Raw genomic sequence first — 19,134 nt, forward strand, 5'->3', positions numbered from 1 at the left:
CTTCCCACTATATCCGACATTACCCCTACCAATCTATTTGCAATTATCTTACTTAAAATCTTATAATCTACACATAACATAGTGAGCGGTCTATAATTATCAAGTAAATGAGGATTCCCTTTCTTAAATAATAACGAAATCACACCCGTCCTCATACTCTCCGCCATCTCTTCCCCCTCTAATATTTCTTTAAAGACCTCCAACAAATGTAACCCTATCACTCCCCAAAATCCCTCATAAAATTCTTTCGTTAATCCATCTATTCCTGGTACCCTATTTACCTTCATTCCCTTTACCACCTTATATGCCTCTTCCATCGTTATTTCCCTTTCCAGAAACTCCCTATCTTCCTCTACTAATCTCCTCTTTAATGACCCCAAAAGAACATCTCTTTTTTCTGTCCCTACTTTTTCTTTTCTAAATAAATCCTCGTAATATTCTTTTACTACCCCCAACATGCTTTCCCTCCCTATAATCTCCTTCCCATCCTTTTCCAATTTCTCTATAACCCCCCTTTTATCCCTACTTTTCATCTTTTTAAAAAAATATGCGGAACACCTTTCATCTTCCTCATACTCTTTCTGTTTTAATTTATATGTTTCTGCTCTTGCCTTCCTCTCTAATAACTCTTCTTGCCTCACCTTTAAGTCTTCAATTTTCAAATCTACATTTTTTTCCTTCCCCTCCTTTTGTATAACATAAATATGTTCTATCTCTTTTTGTAACATATTAAATTCTTCTTTTCTACGTTTAGATCTATCTGTACAATACTCTATCGTAAATTTTTTTATCTTGCATTTTACATCCTCCCACCAATCCCCTTTTTTTCCATAAAGTTCTTTTACTTTCACCCATAAAGGGAAGATCTCTAAAAATTTATCCCTATAATCTTTTTCCTTTAACACCTCATTATTTAATTTCCAATATCCCTTCCCGTATTCCATCCCTTCTATCTCCAAATCCACCTCTACCGCCTGGTGATCCGTGAGTAGAACCGGAATCGTTTTTCCCCCTTTAATTTTACACTTTTTATCTATCAAAATATAGTCCAACCTACTCTGTACCCCCCTTGTATTCCTCCATGTATACCCTACTTTTTTCCCCAGAAGTCTGCCCATAACATCCGTTAACCCGTATTGTCTTATAAATGTCTTTAATGGGAGAGAAAATTTTTCTTTTTCTAAAGATACATTAAAATCCCCTCCCACTATAATATTTTTCCTTGTAATAAAACAAGTGTCCATCGACAAAAGGAGTTCTCTTCTTTGTTTTGGATCCACATGTGCATACACATTTATTATCCGGCTTTGGACCCCGTTTTTTTCTACATCTACCACCATCACTCTTCCCTGTATCACCGTATAACTTTCTTTTATTTTTATACTTTTATTTCCACACAACACACCCACCCCTGTCCCATATACTCCTCCTATACTCCATGCCGATTCACCCCCCCTCCACTGCTCCGAAAAAATAACAACATCCTTCTCGTCCTTCAAATGTACCTCCTGTAATAAACATACATCAAAATTATAAAACAACAGAAATTCATATACCATTTGTCTTTTTCTGGCATTTTTTATCCCCCTTACATTTAACGTAATTATTCGGAACCTCACCATTTTGTAGTAAAAAAAGGGGTATCTATACACCTAAGCAGAGGGCACTTAATAATTTTATAACAAAGAAACAAAAGAAAAAACAGATACCATCTCCTAGTTGTCTTTTTGATCTTCATATCCCCTGAAAAAAAGGAAAACTTTACAAAATTAGAGCCGAAAAAGAAAAAAAAAGAAAAACCTCTGTCGTCCATTTTCCCCTTCCTTATTAGTCCATGTTGACTTGCGCCAGCAAATTTTTTATAAATGAATCTTCCGATTTTTCTTCACTTTCTACTTCTTCTTCTTCAACGTCTTCATCACTCGTTAAATCACTCATTGGTGTGTGCATACATTCAGTCTGCGTCCCTCTCAACACATACGCTCCCATCTCCCCTCCCTCTTCCATCCGCTCTCCTTTACCTTCTTTCAAATTAGTCTCTCCTGGAGGAACTCCCGAGCTCACTTTCCTACGCCTTTTGGCCGACTTTCTTCGTGGCTTAGCTGCCACTTCCCATATTTGTCCTTCTTCGCACTGCTTCTCCCCATTTTTCTCCCCCATCTTATCGCCTTCTTCTTTTCCTTGTTCGGCCCCATCCTCTCCCCCCCCCCCTTCTTCCTCATTAGTCTGATTCCTTTCTGCTGGTGGCGCCTCTTGTGCGCTTTCCCCAATATTTGTTCCTATATCCGTTTCTTCATACCGCTCTACCTCGGTCCCTGCTTTAGCTGCTTCCGAATATGATCTGGGCCTAGTGCAATCTCTTGCCATATGTGTATCTGAGCCACATAAGTGACACCTTCTAGGCTCTTTGCAGTCTCTTGTGATATGGCCATTTTTCCCGCAGCTCCTACACCTCACCTGCTCACAATTGTCTGCATTATGTCCCGTACTGCCGCATTTTCTGCATGCTTGTGGCTGTCCTGCATACACCAAAAAACCTCTGTCTGCTCCGATGGAAAACACTGCAGGCGGGTGGCAGTATCCATCTTCCGTTGTCATATCCATTTTAAGTTTTACCCGAAACTGTCTTTTTCCAGTCCATAGGCCTAGCCCGTCCTTTATTTTTCGTACCCCTGGGAGCACTGTAACGTACCGCCCCAGGAAGTACTTAATGGTCTCTTCTGTAACCCAGGGATTATACATGTGCACCGTTAAAATCCTATAATCGTTCCTGTATAACGGGGTTACCATATATTTTTTTAGTTCTTCATTTTCTTCTGTACCACATCTCTTTCTCACCTCCTCCGCGTACTCTCCCGTGCAAAAAGTCACGTCATAGTGCTTACTTGCCGTGCTTTGCTGGAGGCAGTAGATTTCCTCTGGTTGTACCTTCAATGCATCATAAAGAATCCTTCGTCCGAAATTAATTCTGTCATGGAAATCCTTTTCTTTATCCATTAGTTCGAATCTCAAGGTATTCCTCGTTCCATACGACCATGTATTCCTCTCCGAAAAATTGGCCGACGTCGCCGCCATCCTGCATTGCTTCTCGCCTTGTAACTGATAAGAACAGATACTACACTTGATCTTAGCCAAAAGGCCGAGAAGCGATGGCCTCCCGCAGGTTCCTGGCTGAGCCGCCTTCTCGGGACACTTCTCGCTTGTGACGGTGCGCTCTTTCACTTGGCTGACAGGGAGGGAGCCGCTTCAAATCTCCGCCCACCTACAGTACTTCAGAGGCCTGCGAAGCTTCCTGGAACTGTGCGTGTAGCTGAGATATAATATACTGAGTGTGAACATTCTCAAAACTGTATTGTATATAGTTTATTTATTTTTTATTGTGTAAATTTAATTTATGTAAAACTAAGGTTCCACGTGTCACTGTTGAAGTGGGGCATTAATCAGTGTGACGCCACTTGTAAACATGTTGCGTGTGTGGGGTTTCCCAGCCAGAGCTGCATGGACTCCACACTGGTGAGGCACACTTTCTGTAGCTCCTCTCCCTGTACTAAATTATACATTTAAATTTGGTGTATTTTTCTTTGCTAACTATTAGTTCTCATGGCTAAAAGCTCCCAAAGTGTTTTTGATTGCTTTGAACGAGAAAAATAGTAATTGGAACTGCGTTTTATCTGTTACACCATCCGTTTATGTGGTCCTTACTTGTGCTAAACAGGGATGAGGAGAGGCCTGCTGTTGCTGTGTGACACTGATTTTGCTGCTGCACTTTGTCTTCTAGGTATGTGTAAATGTATAGGTTATGTTTTATGTGTATAATGAGTTCATCACCTGAGGCTGCACACTGCATAGTATTTTCAGCCATGTTGAGAAAAGTTAAAGTTGTTTGAATATGTATTGTGTAATTGATCCATCTTAGTGGGGATTTAAATATTACAAGTTATTATTAGTGGCTTCATATTTGTCTCTGTTTTACCCCACTATAACATTTGACTTTAAAGTGGCTGTTGGGAGAATCGTTGTTTTGATAGATTGTATTTTCTTTTATATATTGTAAGCAGAGCTGCATGGACTCCACACTGGGATGAGGAGAGGCCTGCTGTTGCTGTGTGACACTGATTTTGCTGCTGCACTTTGTCTTTTAGAAATAAATCCAGTTTCCAGCCAGTCTGTCGTCACAACGCAGTCAACCATTTGAAATCTGCTACACGCGCTTTCTTCTATTTCTTCTTTTGAACAACGAGGAGAGGGGCCAGCCAGACGGCAGACCCTGCCAAAAATAGGTGCAACTCCTTAGCCTCACTCTCCACGGAAGTCTTTAGTAAAAGGCGAAAGACTTGTACGTTTTGAAGAGAAGCCAGAGTGTGTGTTTCTTTGGCCTCGCAGGAAGCCGCAGTGACTCCTCGTCCCGGCTTCCGGCGTCACGGTAGGCCCTGTTTGCTTGGCTGAAGGGGCAGATCTCAGGCCCCGCCTGCTCTGCTCCAGAGTTCCACTTTGACAGGAAAGGGGTGACTGGAGAGGAGCACATATGTTACTGTAATACATCACATCCAATTTCAAAGGGATGTATTGGACATCCCTCCCACCTTTTGATATTGTCTGATACATAGTTGTTCTTTTACATATTCATACCCCCCCCCCCCCCCCCCCCCCATATTAATTTAAAAATTCCCCGTGTTAGCACCTTCCTATGAGTCTGTGGCATTGGAAAGACATATGCCAAATGGAGTAGGGCAGGTAAGATGTCAGCTTTTACGGCCAAAACTTTGCCAGTTATAGTGAGCTTTCTTTTTGACCACATCCCCAATTTCTTTAAGATCTTCGCTATCTTCAAATCCCAGTTGTAATTTGCTGGATTTCCAAAATCAATGCCCAGGACCTGCATGGACACTTCACACAAAGAAAGCCCGCAAAGCGTCTGTCTCCTACCTGCCCATCGTCCCAAAAATGTATATTTTGATTTCTCCTCATTGACCTTTGACCCCGCAGCGCTCTCAAAGGTCTGTATTGTTCGTATCATCTCCCTCACACTTCCATCATCTTCCAAGTAAAGAACTGTGTCGTCAGCGTACTGGGAGATCTTCAACACCTCCCCCCTGGCAAGGGCACTCCTCTAATTTTCTCGTTTCCTCTTATTGCACATGCTAAAGGTTCTACATATATAACATAGAGTAGGGCGGACAGGGGGCAACCCTGCCGTAGCCCTCTCGTTTGTTGTACTTCCTCTGTTAAGTGTCCATTTATCTTTATCTTGCAGATTATGTCAGTATACATCATACTTATCCAATTCAAAAATTTACCTCCTATATCAAAATTTCTCATCACCCTCCATAAGAAATCATGATTGACCCTATCAAAAGCTTTTTCCTGATCAAGTGTTACGCATATTGTTGTCAAGTTCCTCTCTTCGATGTATGTAAGCACATCTCTATGTAATTGTAAGTTCCAACCAATCTGCCTGCCCTTTACCCCGCATGTCTGGTCTGCATTAATAATAGCAGGCAAGACTCGGGCCAGGCGTCTTGCTAGAGTTCGACTCAAAATTTTGTAGTCCACGCAGACCATTGAAAGAGGCCTATAATTTGAAAGCACAGCAGGTGAGCCTTTCTTATGTAGAAAACTTATCACACCCGTCCTCATACTCTTTGGCATTCTACCCGTTTCACACATTTCTTCAAATACCTCCAACAAGTGGTCTCCGATGAGATCCCAAAAGGTGATGTAAAACTCCTTTGTGAGTCCATCTATCCCAGGTACCTTGTTATTCTTCATTGTCTTTATCGCCTCGTATAGTTCGTGGTTTGTTATGCTCCTTTCCAAAAGCTTCCTTGCGTCCTCTGGTAACCTCTCTTTCAGAAAACCTAAAACCATTTCTTGAGCCCCTCTATCTACTTCTTCCACACCAAACAATGAACTGTAGTACTCCTCTACCATCTTCAAAATATTATCCCGTCCAGTAACCGATTTCCCTTCCCTTTCCAGTTCCATAATTGCCCCTTTTTCCTCTTTCTTTTTCATTTGAGCAAAAATGAGCAAAGACGTCAAGACCAAGATCCTGTGCCGCGAGTGCCGAGTGCACGTGTGTACAAACTGCGCCGTCACGTACTGTCCCAACTGCGCCGCTTCTTCCCGCGCCGCCGCTCCCCAGACGCCACCGACGCCGTGATAACACAAGCGCCCCACGGTGGTCCTAGCGACCCCCCCCCACCCTATCATCATCATCATCATCATCATCATCATCATAACACACATATGCCCCGAGGGGGGTCCTAGCGACCCCCACCCTAATCACCATAACACACATATGCCCCGGGGGGTCCTAGCGACCCCCCCCCCCCCACCCTATCATCATCATCATCATCATCATCATCATCATAACACATATATGCCCCGAGGGGGTCCTAGCGACCCCCACCCTATCATCATCATCATCATCATATTTTTTGTAATTTTGAATTCCAGTTCTTAATTCTCATATTTTCTCCTATTTCCACCCCTAAAATTTTCAACGTTTCTGATTTTTCTTGCAATCCCCATTTTTCTTTAATCTTCCGCCACTTAAAATAAATCACCTCACTCTTCTCTTTATTCATTTTCATCCCTGAGGCTGCTGAAAAAGCTTCACAAACTGCCAAACTTACTTCAATCGACTTATTGTCCGTAAGCAGCAGAGTTATATCGTCCATATACATGGAAAATTTAATTTCCAACCCTCCGCTACCCGGTGGGGTCAACCCTTTAATTAGCTCATTAGCTCGTAATGCACACGCTAATGGCTCCATCACCAATATAAATAAGGTGGGAGACAACGGGCATCCCTGCCTTACTCCAGCTTTCACTGCAACTGTAGTAGTCTGTACACCATTCACATTCACAACACTACTACAACCAGAATACAACACCTCAATCCATCTCTGAAAGACTTCTCCAAATCCTAATTTATCTAGGACTTTCATCAGAAAGGCATGACTGACATTGTCAAAGGCTTTTTCTAAATCCAAGCTTAACCCACAAAGGGGGATATTCCGCTCATGGCTATAAAGGTAGCTATCCCTTATAATCACTAAACTATCTGTCATCTTACGTCCTTGTATCCCACATGTTTGTTCCACTCCAACTAACTTAGGTACTACTGTCTGTAAACGAAAAAAAAGGGCTTTTGCTAAAATCTTAATATCTACCCCTAACAATGTCAGGGGTCTCCAATTTCTCAAATCTTTTTTAGAACCCCTTTTCCATAACAGGGAAATCACTCCTGTATTCATGGACGTTGACCATACACCTTTATCCCATGCTTCTTTATAAACCTTGCACAACGACGGGCTAAGTTGTTCCCAAAAGGCCTGATAGTATTTCTTAGGTAAGCCATCCATACCTGGTGACTTGATATCTTGCATACTTTCCATGGCTCTTGTGATTTTCTCTAGTGTTATACCTTCATCTAAATTTATACCATCTTCTGGATCCAATTTTTGTGTTAACTTTGAGATAAAGGATTCTACAATCGCCTCATCAATACTTTGTTCTTTGTACAAGTTGATATAAAAGGAATATACTACCTTTAAAATTTCTTGGGTACTTTTCACTTCTTTCCCTTCTTCATTAATCAGGCTGTCAATAGCAGGTTTAGATTTATACAATTTTAAAAAAATATATCTCGTACATTTTTCATTTTCTTCCACATGTTTTACCCTACTCCATATTAATACTCCCTTGCTTTTGTCATTTAAAACTACCATCATTTCTTTTTTCAGATTTGTAATCTCTTCACTAACATCAAAGCCCAAATTCAGGAGGTTGTAAAACCTTTGTAATTTTCTTGCTTTCTCAATAACCTCCTCTTTGCCCGCCTTTTCCCTTCAAGACTAAAAAATACTTGGGTCCTAATCTTTATACTCTCCCACCATTCCCCTACAGATTCATATAGTGGTTGTAGAGAGACCCATTGTTGTAATTTAAGTTTATACCTTCCCGTAACCTTTCCGTCCTTCAATAGATTCAGGTTTAGTTTCCATGGCCCTGGGGCCGACTGAAAAGAAGATTGAATACTAAATCCACACATGACCTTATGGTGATCAGAAAAAGGTACTGGTTCCACTTTACATGACAGGGGTATTAAGCCTTCACTGGCAAACAAAAAATCAATCCGTGAAGAGGACTTATTATTAGACCAGGTATATCCAGGGTCTGACGGGTTAAGAAATCTAAACACGTCTTTCAAATTACCGTCTTTAATCAAATTATCTAATGCACAAGTACTTGAATCTTTCTTCACTGTTGAAGCCGCCCCCTGGATTCCACTTGTTTCTGGTGTACAGTTAAAATCCCCACCCATTATTATCGGTCTTCTATTACAAAGAAATGGTTGTAATATTTGAAATAATGCCGTCCGTTCTTTCAACTCTGTATGTCCATAGACATTAATAATCCTGAGTTTACTCCCATTTTTTTCTACATCTATACATAAAGCTCTTCCGTCCACCACTACCTCCACTTTTTCTATATTAACAGTTTTATTGTTAATCAAAAAACCTACACCAGACATCCGATTTTGGTTATCCCCTGACCAAAAGGATTGGCCATATGTCCATCGTTTTGCAAACTTCGTGTAGTTGTTGTTACGAGTTCAAAATTGGGGATGGATACAAGAGGAAAAACCACAATAACAACACTGGTCCGGCCGGGTTAAGTCAAACGATGATTTTAATAGTCACACGCGTGGGAGATGGACACTGTATGCAGACAGCCTCAGATCTCAAAATGGTGGAGCATTGATCAAACTCTTATAGCCTCTGGTGTCCCCACCTTATCATAAAAGCCTAAACATTCACATGCTTTCTCTCACACGGCGCCTAAGCTACGACCTTGGCTCCCTGTTTATCTGCTCCTGCTGAGATGGGGCAGAAAACTCCAGCATGTTCCGTTCTCTTCTAATCAGACAAATAAGGCGATGACTTTCTGCAAACAGTATTTCTTATAACATCATAAAACAACATCATTCATCCACAATAAATCAGCAGTCTAATGTAATGCAAATCAGTTTAACAAATGCAATAGTTATCAGCTTCTTCTAATTCAGGAGAATAATGCAAACTAAAACTACATAATAATTCACAACCTTTAATTAGGGGTCTAACATGGCATAAAATAATATTATAATCTAACACTTCCCCTGATGAGCTCGTTAGAATAATGAGCTCACCTACACCCTGTACTCCAGTGTGGCCGGGTTCATTTCTTCTTACTCCTGAGGTCCTTTGTCCCCCTGATGGGCGAACCACATGTGAGATGACCTCTGAGTTTGCGCAGTTCAGATGTAAGAAAAACTATTATTACAACAGTAGCCGGTACAGATGACACTCCCCAGTTCTCCCACAGCTTTATTTGGTGCTACCTTATACCCTTCAGACGTACTCAGACTAGAACCTCTGTCCAAGGAGCTTTTAGCCTTTATTTTATTGCTGCAGCTACCAGTGTCGTCCAGTTGGGTGATCCTCTGCTCTTCTTTCTTCAACCTCAGGGGTTAGACAACCCTTCAGTCGTGGCACAGATCAGGGGATTATTCTGCCTCGATTTCAAACGACGATCTGTGTATCCTCGGGTCCTGTGTGTCCTGTGTATCCTCCAGAAAAAGAACAGGAACGCGTCCCCCTTTTGCCCAAGAGCCTCTCGAACCTCGTTGGTCTGGTGTTCCCGGATTTCCGCCAACCCCTTCATGGTTATTGCTGTGTTTATGGGATCCATCCTTTTGAGGTGACTAGCTGGAGCCCAAACGCCATGACACTTGCACCCAGCTGGCGTCTCGGCAGTCACTGTGTCCGTCTCTGCTGCGAAGGATCCTCGCCTATCTGTGACCTCGTCTGGTGTCTGTTCCTTTCTCTGTAAGAGACAAAAAACCAAAACACCTCTCTTCCTAACCCTAATAACCTAATGTTGTTATCTACTGACCTTCTAGTGATTCAGAATTGGTTTAGAATATTCAGAATGTCCCAGGGACTTATTGTAATCATATCCTATGTGTGTGTAAGCGTGTTTGCATTTAGCCCTCTGCACTCAAGGCATTTCCTACACTTTATCAGTCCGGACCATCACGCCGAACGAAGCTTATGACCTTCAAAAGACTGAGTGCCAACTCATTATAAGCACATTTGCAAAGTGTGTCTGAAAATTACTAAAGCCACTCATATTAAGAAAAGACATCAAAAACAAATTAGCCATTTTTAATCCTAACATTTGCCCCCCAAAAATCATGTGTTTGCTTCTGCCTACTGTCCCTTATGGAGACACAATATTGCAGCTACAAGGTCTCCCAGGTTGTCAAGTTGATCTGCATGTGATTCTCTGACTCAGGTATATAATATTAAATGAATCTCGTGTAATTAACTGCCACTACTTAAAACTTAACTTAAAGATATAATTGAATAAAAGATCACAGAGAATAACATGATATCAGTGTTATGTAAGCGCGTGCGGCCTTCCATGCTCGAAGCCTTTCCCCTCCATAGATCAGCCAGACATCGTGCTGACTGTAGCTTTTAACCCTTATTAACTTGAGCACAACTCTATAATGAGCAACAAACTGCAATATGTATAAAAATGTTTTGATTAGCGCCAGTTATAGTTTTAGTAGTGTTTTGCAAAAATTAAGTGTCACCAAATCCCAGCTCCATCATATCAGTCATGCTCTTCTGCTTATCCTTGGGTATTGAGACTATTAACTCTTGCAGCACCGGGTGCTCCTAATTTTGGTTCAAGTGAATTGATAAACTTTTTGAAGGCGATTGACTCACACAGTTATATAGGTGTCCCCGTCCTGTTGTCTCGGGATGCATCACGCTGCCTTATCTGGGGTTAGCTGTTTTCTGGGGATGCGGGTTGAGTGGGGGAGCTCTTCAAGGAGGGGGAGTGTGCTCCCCCTGATGAGCTCTTCAAGGTAAGCTAGGTTAGCCTTCTTGTGTGAGCTTTTCAAGTGCCCTTCAAGGTTTGTGGGATTTTTAGTTTTATAAATGTCCCTCATAACCTCCTGATGACCCAGTACTTCATTTTTGCGCACTAGTACACATTTAGTTTTTGCTTGTAGCTCTCATACTCTACTTACCACTCATCTAAGTCCTGATGTTTCTTAGAGAGGACAACAGTACCTTTAAAATTATATCAAATGTGTGTGGGCGTGGCCTTGCCAATTGTTTTGTTTTTTCCCCCCACCTTTTCAAAATGGCTGGCATGCCCACAAGCACATTTTATGGAAGAAAGAAAGGTAAACTTGATACAATTAAAATGTTTTGTTAAACTCAGATCTTGATTAATTTTCAAAAATAAACATCTAGTAAATAATTTGAGGGGTTCTTAAGAATTATGCTTATTTAGTTTCACAGAGGAAATGACTAATTTATTAATGTGTACTCTAGTGCACGTCGGGACTTTGTACTTATATTTATTTCACTTTTTCCTAGTAGACAACTCTTTAACAAAGGCAGAGAAAATTCTCAACAGAATAATTGAGCGAGATTCAAACATAGATTTTTCAGAAGATGAGAGTCATGTGAGCCAGATAGGAGAGGGTGAGAACCCAGGAGGAGCCACACAAAGATTATCGAGATTCAGTGGCAGATGTAATAGAGAAAAACACAGGGCCACCTGAAATCTGTCGTCCTATCTGGTCCAAAACCAACATGTAGGAGAATCTGGAATTTTTGATTTTGAGTTAAAAATAAAATATGGGTAAAATGCAGAAATGTTTTCCAGTAAGGTAAAAAATAAGAGTCGCATTTATAGCTAAATCCATGACACCTAATTATTTCTACAAGATCACGTCGTTGCTAAAAATTATCAATGATCTCAATGTGTGAAAAGAACTCACAGTATCTGGAGTTCAAGCTCCTCTTGGCTGAGAAACCAGGGACAAACATGTGAGCGAGACCTGAATAATACCAGTAATTAAGAGTTCTCTCCAAAAATCAAGAAAAGGAAGCCCCAATCAGATGAGAATGTAGCAAAATATGGTTCACTCCACTTGCCTGAAATGGTTAACAGTCCAAGGCATTTCAGTTGTAGAATGGTTGGGTGCAACAGTAAAACAAGCAGGGTCACTGGATGAATTGGGAGAGTTTTGAAAAGAGGAAACTCTTATGGAGTGAAATCTGGTGAAATCGGTGGGACCTGATTTTTGGGGGGTGAAACCATACTGCATGTCTTCTCTGGCACATTGAATTTCTGTATGACTTGTGTTTTCTGTGAGAGCTTTATAAAATCAAGCAGCTAACCATGACGTCTGCCTTTACAAAACACTTGTCAATCACTAAAGAGTTCCTTCACTTGTCAGTCACTATGTGGTACTAAAGAGCTGTCTGAAATTCAGTTACAGCCCACACAAAGTTACAGATTGGAGTATCCGAGTGCTGAGGTGCGCTTGTGCGCAAAAGTCACAAACACTCTGCTGACTCACTAACTGTACAGCTCCAAACCTCTTCCGACCTCAAAGTCAGCACAGAAAGTGGGCGCCACGAGCTTCGTAGTATGTGTTTACATGGCTGAACAGCTGCTATATTCGAACAAACGCCTTCAGAGGAGACTGCGACCTGAACGCAGTGCCTTCGACCGCTTGGCGACCAAAAACAAGTTACCACTATGTGACATGCAGTATGGTTTCACCTCCCAAAAAGCAGATGCCACCGAGATTTGAACGCGGATCGCTGGATTCAAAGTCCAGAGTGCTAACCATTACACCATGGAACTGATGTGAAACTGTGTGAACTGTCATGTCATGGCAACCTGCCTAAAAGTATTCAGCCAAATGATCAGTATGGATGACATTGTAGATTATTTGCATTACGTTTCCATGGCTGAACAGCTGCTATATGTGTTATGAGAAGGATAATGTGTGTTTCTTCCAAAGTATCTAACAGTGGTAACCTCCACCAAACTGGCACTGCAATGTCAGAATGGCTGAGCGGTCTAAGGCGCTGCGTTCAGGTTACAGTCTCCTCTGGAGGTGTGGCTTTGAATCCCACTTCTGACATTGAAGCTTTACTCTTCTTGATATTGTGACAAAATACTCTTGGGTTAACCACGAGCTTTCTAAAAACTTGCATATAACAATTGTGCACCATTCATTCCTCATCTTTGCTGCCCATCATTACAACTTTGCTAATGATGGGCAGCAGGTTAGTGTCATGATGTTACCTCAGACATGGTTAAAAGCCCTGTTAACGTAAGTGCTTCTCGCCGGGTGCGGTGGCGCGTGCCTGTAATCCAAGCTACCGCGAGGCTGAGGTTTGAGGATTGTTTGAGCTCAGGAGCTCTGAGCTGCAGCAGGCTATGTCGATCGGGTGTCCGCATTGCGTTCGGCATTGATATGGTGATCCTGGGGGAGCCTGAGACCACCAGGTCACCTAAGGAGGGGTGCACCGGCCCAGGTTGGAGACGGAGCAGGTCAAAGCCCCCGTGTCGCTCAGTAGTGGGATCGCACCTGTGAATAGATGCTGTAGCGCAGCCTGAGCAATACAGCTAGACCCAATCTTTATACACATCCTTATACTTGTCTCTAGATCACACAGCAACCTCATCAGCATGTCTTGGTCTTTTTAATTCAAGTCCAAAACACTCACAAATCTGCTGCTCTGCTTGTCCGGCACCACCTCCACCTGCAGGACAGCTGCAACTACATCCTCCACTCTAAACACGCCACCGCCCAGCAGGTGGAGACAAACTCAAAGTAGGACATTTCCTTGGTGAGGAGAGAGGATGGAACCAAAAATGCATTTATCCCCGTGTTCTGTGTTGATGAAAATCACCCAACAGGAAAGCAGCTGGGCATTCATTTGAAACCAGTTCACAGGTTGGGCTGTGGTTCCCCCTCTAGCGTGTCTGCTTGAACTTTCAACTGTGAACCTCTTAGATCCAACCTTCCCAACTGCTCATCTCGCAAAAGACAAAATAGAAGAACCCAGAATGTCTTTTTATACCTGCTCACGCTTTTTCACGCTTCCCTCACAGGACGTCACATTTCACACTTTGGCCATCCAATCAAGTTGTTGACATCTAATCATTCCTGTCCACCACACCTGATCTTTCTATTTCGATCTGACTTACAACATTTAACACAAACTTTTAAATCAATATATTTTCTTAGTAATTATTTTTATTTGTTTATTACATGCACTTAACATACAAGTATGTCAAATGGAAATCAGCAACTGCGTGGGATTATTCAACTAGTTGGCTGCTGCAATGTGTCAGGATGGCCGAGCGGTCTAAGGCGCTGCGTTCAGGTCGCAGGCTCACCTGGAGGCGTGGGTTCGAATCCCACTTCTGACAATTGTATCTTGGCACTTCTTTCTTCCTTCTACTCATGGGTCTTTGATCAGTGGTTGTTGATTAATGGTCATGAGAATTTGCATAATCGTGATGAAGGAACTGACCTCCAAGCCCACTGTTCCTTCAGGGGGCTACTTTCAGTCATTATGCAAATATACTGTTTATAAGATTGGGGAAACCTGCAGTCAGCTGACACTGAAGAAGTCACTTGGATGAGTGATGAGACATTTTTCCCACTGAAAACGCTACATTCAGATGAACAGAATCAACCTTTGGAGACGTCTTACTGTTGTGACAAAATACACTTGAAACTGGCAATTCTATATCAGTGGAGAACCAATTCCAACAGTCTAAGAGATGTCCATCAAGAGCCTGGGACGGTGGTATAATGTAGACCTCAATGATACCTGGCAACTTGACAAACGAAGGCAAAACTTGGCTAATGACCTCAGGCGGATTAACAACACTGCACTCCTTGAGTGAGGCTTGAGATGTCACTCAAGGACTCCCGGGACCCCATAGTGAGGGGCGCTGCTCCCACCCTAGCAACAGGGAGGAAGTGGACCACAGCCACGTCTGTGCTACAGGCCAAATCGGCTCTGAGCCATAATGACATGGTGGGTCGCGTCCAACAGGGCAGAGAAGGATTTGGTCTTGGCAACCTCGGTGGCAACAGGCATCTGTAACCGAACGTCAAAAAATGGTGGTGGAGGAGGTGTGTCGAAAGGAGGAAACAGTAAGACACGCCAGAGCCATAGCGCTGGCCAAGCAGGGTCACTGGATGAATTGGGAGAGTTTTGAAAAGAGGAAACTCTTATGGAGTGAAATCTGGTGAAATCGGTGGGACCTGATTTTTGGGGGGTGAAACCATACTGCATGTCTTCTCTGGCACATTGAATTTCTGTATGACTTGTGTTTTCTGTGAGAGCTTTATAAAATCAAGCAGCTAACCATGACGTCTGCCTTTACAAAACACTTGTCAATCACTAAAGAGTTCCTTCACTTGTCAGTCACTATGTGGTACTAAAGAGCTGTCTGAAATTCAGTTACAACCCACACAAAGTTACAGATTGGAGTATCCGAGTGCTGAGGTGCGCTTGTGCGCAAAAGTCACAAACACTCTGCTGACTCACTAACTGTACAGCTCCAAACCTCTTCCGACCTCAAAGTCAGCACAGAAAGTGGGCGCCACGAGCTTCGTAGTATGTGTTTACATGGCTGAACAGCTGCTATATTCGAACAAACGCCTTCAGAGGAGACTGCGACCTGAACGCAGTGCCTTCGACCGCTTGGCGACCAAAAACAAGTTATCACTATGTGACATGCAGTATGGTTTCACCTCCCAATAAGCAGGTCCCACCAAGATTTGAACGCGGATCGCTGGATTCAAAGTCCAGAGTGCTAACCATTACACCATGGAACCGATGTGAAACTGTGCGAACTGTCATGTCATGGCAACCTGCCTAAAAGTATTCAGCCAAATGATCAGTATGGATGACATTGTAGATTATTCGCACTACGTTTCCATGGCTGAACAGCTGCTATATGTGTTATGAGAAGGATAATGTGTGTTTCTTCCAAAGTATCTAACAGTGGTAACCTCCACCAAACTGGCACTGCAATGTCAGAATGGCTGAGCGGTCTAAGGCGCTGCGTTCAGGTTGCAGTCTCCCCTGGAGGTGTGGCTTTGAATCCCACTTCTGACATTGAAGCTTTACTCTTCTTGATATTGTGACAAAATACTCTTGGGTTAACCACGAGCTTTCTAAAAACTTGCATATAACAATTGTGCACCATTCATTCCTCATCTTTGCTGCCCATCATTACAACTTTGCTAATGATGGGCAGCAGGTTAGTGTCATGATGTTACCTCAGACATGGTTAAAAGCCCTGTTAACGTAAGTGCTTCTCGCCGGGTGCGGTGGCGCGTGCCTGTAATCCAAGCTACCGCGAGGCTGAGGTTTGAGGATTGTTTGAGCTCAGGAGCTCTGAGCTGCAGCAGGCTATGTCGATCGGGTGTCCGCATTGCGTTCGGCATTGATATGGTGATCCTGGGGGAGCCTGAGACCACCAGGTCACCTAAGGAGGGGTGCACCGGCCCAGGTTGGAGACGGAGCAGGTCAAAGCCCCCGTGTCGCTCAGTAGTGGGATCGCACCTGTGAATAGATGCTGTAGCGCAGCCTGAGCAATACAGCTAGACCCAATCTTTATACACATCCTTATACTTGTCTCTAGATCACACAGCAACCTCATCAGCATGTCTTGGTCTTTTTAATTCAAGTCCAAAACACTCACAAATCTGCTGCTCTGCTTGTCCGGCACCACCTCCACCTGCAGGACAGCTGCAACTACATCCTCCACTCTAAACACGCCACCGCCCAGCAGGTGGAGACAAACTCAAAGTAGGACATTTCCTTGGTGAGGAGAGAGGATGGAACCAAAAATGCATTTATCCCCGTGTTCTGTGTTGATGAAAATCACCCAACAGGAAAGCAGCTGGGCATTCATTTGAAACCAGTTCACAGGTTGGGCTGTGGTTCCCCCTCTAGCGTGTCTGCTTGAACTTTCAACTGTGAACCTCTTAGATCCAACCTTCCCAACTGCTCATCTCGCAAAAGACAAAATAGAAGAACCCAGAATGTCTTTTTATACCTGCTCACGCTTTTTCACGCTTCCCTCACAGGACGTCACATTTCACACTTTGGCCATCCAATCAAGTTGTTGACATCTAATCATTCCTGTCCACCACACCTGATCTTTCTATTTCGATCTGACTTACAACATTTAACACAAACTTTTAAATCAATATATTTTCTTAGTAATTATTTTTATTTGTTTATTACATGCACTTAACATACAAGTATGTCAAATGGAAATCAGCAACTGCGTGGGATTATTCAACTAGTTGGCTGCTGCAATGTGTCAGGATGGCCGAGCGGTCTAAGGCGCTGCGTTCAGGTCGCAGTCTCACCTGGAGGCGTGGGTTCGAATCCCACTTCTGACAATTGTATCTTGGCACTTCTTTCTTCCTTCTACTCATGGGTCTTTGATCAGTGGTTGTTGATTAATGGTCATGAGAATTTGCATAATCGTGATGAAGGAACTGACCTCCAAGCCCACTGTTCCTTCAGGGGGCTACTTTCAGTCATTATGCAAATATACTGTTTATAAGATTGGGGAAACCTGCAGTCAGCTGACACTGAAGAAGTCACTTGGATGAGTGATGAGACATTTTTCCCACTGAAAACGCTACATTCAGATGAACAGAATCAACCTTTGGAGACTTCTTACTGTTGTGACAAAATACACTTGAAACTGGCAATTCTATATCAGTGGAGAACCAATTCCAACAGTCTAAGAGATGTCCATCAAGAGCCTGGGACGGTGGTATAATGTAGACCTCAATGATACCTGGCAACTTGACAAACGAAGGCAAAACTTGGCTAATGACCTCAGGCGGATTAACAACACTGCACTCCTTGAGTGAGGCTTGAGATGTCACTCAAGGACTCCCGGGACCCCATAGTGAGGGGCGCTGCTCCCACCCTAGCAACAGGGAGGAAGTGGACCACAGCCACGTCTGTGCTACAGGCCAAATCGGCTCTGAGCCATAATGACATGGTGGGTCGCGTCCAACAGGGCAGAGAAGGATTTGGTCTTGGCAACCTCGGTGGCAACAGGCATCTGTAACCGAACGTCAAAAAATGGTGGTGGAGGAGGTGTGTCGAAAGGAGGAAACAGTAAGACACGCCAGAGCCATAGCGCTGGCCAAGCAGGGTCACTGGATGAATTGGGAGAGTTTTGAAAAGAGGAAACTCTTATGGAGTGAAATCTGGTGAAATCGGTGGGACCTGATTTTTGGGGGGTGAAACCATACTGCATGTCTTCTCTGGCACATTGAATTTCTGTATGACTTGTGTTTTCTGTGAGAGCTTTATAAAATCAAGCAGCTAACCATGACGTCTGCCTTTACAAAACACTTGTCAATCACTAAAGAGTTCCTTCACTTGTCAGTCACTATGTGGTACTAAAGAGCTGTCTGAAATTCAGTTACAACCCACACAAAGTTACAGATTGGAGTATCCGAGTGCTGAGGTGCGCTTGTGCGCAAAAGTCACAAACACTCTGCTGACTCACTAACTGTACAGCTCCAAACCTCTTCCGACCTCAAAGTCAGCACAGAAAGTGGGCGCCACGAGCTTCGTAGTATGTGTTTACATGGCTGAACAGCTGCTATATTCGAACAAACGCCTTCAGAGGAGACTGCGACCTGAACGCAGTGCCTTCGACCGCTTGGCGACCAAAAACAAGTTATCACTATGTGACATGCAGTATGGTTTCACCTCCCAATAAGCAGGTCCCACCAAGATTTGAACGCGGATCGCTGGATTCAAAGTCCAGAGTGCTAACCATTACACCATGGAACCAATGTGAAACTGTGCGAACTGTCATGTCATGGCAACCTGCCTAAAAGTATTCAGCCAAATGATCAGTATGGATGACATTGTAGATTATTCGCACTACGTTTCCATGGCTGAACAGCTGCTATATGTGTTATGAGAAGGATAATGTGTGTTTCTTCCAAAGTATCTAACAGTGGTAACCTCCACCAAACTGGCACTGCAATGTCAGAATGGCTGAGCGGTCTAAGGCGCTGCGTTCAGGTTGCAGTCTCCCCTGGAGGTGTGGCTTTGAATCCCACTTCTGACATTGAAGCTTTACTCTTCTTGATATTGTGACAAAATACTCTTGGGTTAACCACGAGCTTTCTAAAAACTTGCATATAACAATTGTGCACCATTCATTCCTCATCTTTGCTGC

General features: G+C 43.2%; 5 non-coding genes and 1 pseudogene across 5 annotated transcripts; 2 read left to right on the forward strand and 4 right to left on the reverse strand.

Annotated features, from left to right (window-relative positions):
• Positions 1-3,035: 3,035 nt before the first annotated feature.
• LOC112433392 (U2 spliceosomal RNA) lies at positions 3,036-3,151 on the reverse strand (annotated as a pseudogene).
• A 1,099-nt stretch (positions 3,152-4,250) lies between these two features.
• Positions 4,251-4,363, reverse strand: LOC112433394 (U5 spliceosomal RNA). Its single transcript, XR_003023501.1, has one exon. It is a non-coding gene; the product is annotated as a U5 spliceosomal RNA (small nuclear RNA).
• Positions 4,364-14,230: 9,867 nt separating this feature from the next.
• On the forward strand, positions 14,231-14,313 carry trnal-cag (transfer RNA leucine (anticodon CAG)). Its single transcript has one exon. It is a non-coding gene; the product is annotated as a tRNA-Leu (tRNA).
• A 1,351-nt stretch (positions 14,314-15,664) lies between these two features.
• trnaq-uug (transfer RNA glutamine (anticodon UUG)) lies at positions 15,665-15,736 on the reverse strand. The gene has a single exon. It is a non-coding gene; the product is annotated as a tRNA-Gln (tRNA).
• Positions 15,737-17,234: 1,498 nt separating this feature from the next.
• trnal-cag (transfer RNA leucine (anticodon CAG)) lies at positions 17,235-17,317 on the forward strand. The gene has a single exon. It is a non-coding gene; the product is annotated as a tRNA-Leu (tRNA).
• A 1,351-nt stretch (positions 17,318-18,668) lies between these two features.
• trnaq-uug (transfer RNA glutamine (anticodon UUG)) lies at positions 18,669-18,740 on the reverse strand. Its single transcript has one exon. It is a non-coding gene; the product is annotated as a tRNA-Gln (tRNA).
• Positions 18,741-19,134: the final 394 nt, after the last annotated feature.

The sequence above is a fragment of the Maylandia zebra genome, linkage group LG14, assembly GCF_041146795.1.
Source record: "Maylandia zebra isolate NMK-2024a linkage group LG14, Mzebra_GT3a, whole genome shotgun sequence".
NCBI lineage: Eukaryota > Metazoa > Chordata > Actinopteri > Cichliformes > Cichlidae > Maylandia > Maylandia zebra.